This window comes from Melitaea cinxia, chromosome 17 (genome assembly GCF_905220565.1).
Source record: "Melitaea cinxia chromosome 17, ilMelCinx1.1, whole genome shotgun sequence".
NCBI lineage: Eukaryota > Metazoa > Arthropoda > Insecta > Lepidoptera > Nymphalidae > Melitaea > Melitaea cinxia.
In genome coordinates, this window is record NC_059410.1 from 9752438 (window position 1) to 9754967 (window position 2530).

General features: G+C 38.5%; 1 long non-coding RNA gene across 1 annotated transcript; it reads left to right on the forward strand.

Moving 5' to 3' along the window:
- Positions 1-460: 460 nt before the first annotated feature.
- Positions 461-1093, forward strand: LOC123661345. The gene is made up of 2 exons (XR_006744329.1): positions 461-585; positions 940-1093. It is a non-coding gene; the product is annotated as an uncharacterized LOC123661345 (long non-coding RNA).
- Positions 1094-2530: the final 1437 nt, after the last annotated feature.

The following is a 2530-nucleotide window of genomic DNA, read 5'->3' on the forward strand; positions in this document are numbered from 1 at the left end:
GCATTGGTGGGAAAGGTGCAGGAAAACTCACTGATAAATTGATTGGTGAGATGACAAAGTATTATGGATTAGCTATTCGGAGACATCCAGATTCTATCGAGGAAATGAGAAAGGAAATTTGGGCAACATTCTTTCACAAGATTTCCACAGACAGCAATCCACAGCATCAAAATTGTCCTGCAGGCGAATCTAGTTGGTGCAAATGGCGGAGAGCTGAGTTTCTCGGAGAGGCTGAGCAATTCAAACACAATAAACCGCCTCTTTCTGAAGCAGTTCAAAAAGTCATAAAGCCAATTTATAAGGATTTATCCAAAGAAGAATTGTTAAGCAGATGCCTGGGATCGGAAACTCAAAATAATAACGAGTCGCTCAATTCGTTAATCTGGACTTTTGCTCCGAAGCGCCTCCATTCTGGGCCAAAAGTGGTTGAAAAACAACACGGAGGGGAGTAGCCATTGCGTTAAGGCGCACGAGCGATGTTGTAAAACAGGCCCGAATCGCGAAAAGAGAAGACAGAGCAGCTCTGCGTGACTTCCAAGAAGAAGAGGAAGGCCTATTGTATGGTCCAGGCATAGCAGATTGACGGTGAGATGAAATTTTTAGTATAAATCACATGCGCGAACTTTCAAACGCGTTTTTCTCGAAACACCATTTTTCAAAACGGTAACCACGATATTTCAGAAACTATTGCACCGATCTTGTTCAAATTTATACAGCATCTTTAATATGTTATAAGCCAGCGATTTAACTAGGATTATCATGATTGCTTCGATAGTTTTTTTCGTACGAGCGAGAAACTTAAGAAAAAATGAGTAAAAAATAGAATGTAATTTTCAAAAGTGTATAAAAAAGTCAATTTTTGTAATTTAGAATTCACTCTAGTTCAATCGCTAGTCTTGAATATGAAGATTAAAATGCCGTTTGGTTTTTTGATTTCAGATAAGCAGAACAGCCGCAATCTTGGTCACCGTCAAGCACCTCTTTTACTTGATGTCTTCCTGTCGGCCACTATAACTGCTATTCTATTATATATTTTGACTTCAAAAAATTTGTAAAGCTTATTTAAATGTTAATAAAGATTATGCAAAAATAATGAGATTGATTATTTCAATGCTTTGCCCGTAAAAAAATTATCGAAAAAGCCATAAAAAAACAGCCGAGAAACTAGAGGACGGCCTTAAAACAGACTATTTCTTTAGATACCCTACAAAGATTGGTGGTATGATTTATTTTACCGCAGCGAAAGCACGACTGCTTAGCAGAAGTTTGAGAGACAGACGCAACAAAAGGTTTAGACCTAGAAGGAGAACGATAAAGTTTGGGTGTACATGGTTCGACAGAATAAAAAGATTTACCCGCCTTAGAAGATGATGGTTCACGAAACTGGTCAGCTTTCACATTGGCCAATTTGATGCGCTTGCATAAAGTTTTGAGCTGTCTTATTGAGGTTATGTCATGCAGAGCTAGTACCTTGCTGTACTCTGGACGAATATTACGGATCAGGATATCTAATTTATCAGATTCCGGTAACTCTTTATTCAATCGCTCGAACATACCGAGTACAGTGGAAACAAAGAAAACTATAGTTTCGTCTTTAGCTTGAGTTCTAGCACGAATTTCCTGGAGCAGCTTGTAGTCTAAGTCTGGGATATCAAAATCTTCCTTGAGAGCCGCTACAACGTCACGATAAGTAGAGAAATCAGGACGGTTGGACCGGAACCATGACAAGGCAGGACCTTCTAGAATTTCAGGAAATCCACGGAATATCCTATCCTCAGAGATCTTCCTAACAATGCGCAGCTCTTCTAGACGTGTAAGAAAAGTACGGACACAAGAGTCGCCACGATATTTTAAATTAAGAGAATTAACATTAAAAGACTTATCAGATCTATAAATAATCTCCCTTACAACCCTTGAAGGACTATCAGACGGCCCATCCTCACCATCTGAACTCGAAGATGAAGCATTAGAAGAATCTCTCTCCATTAGATGTTTCAAGATAGATTGAATCATAGATTTCAGCAGCTGGACCCTTTCATTTCCCGCACCCAATCGAGAAAGACGACAGAGTAGATATTTACAACGTGAGACCAAGCGAGCACTAGCAGCCGATGTAAGGAAGGTGTTAACCTCACTTTCTATTTCCTCAGCTTTACGCTGGCAGATTTCAAGTTCATTCGTCGGATCAGTCTACGAGTGATGTAAATTTTAGACTACCCCTACGCGCAAGATCAGCCGTTTGTTTAAGTGCCTGATATACACTATCGCGTCGAGAATGAGGATTCACAGGTAACTTCCGAATAGCCAACTCATGAATAAGTTCGTCCTTGTGTAGATGAGAGATTTTACAACCAGCTTGGAGAAAATCCATTTTAAATAGTAGTTATAAGTACAAGATAAAGTATGCAAAGTTATTGTAGATAATAAGAAATTATTTTTGTTTCATTTAAATTCCAACTTCACTCCTAACTTCCCAAGTATAAATTATTTAGTATTTGTAGTTACAATAAGTATAAATATAATTTAGAGC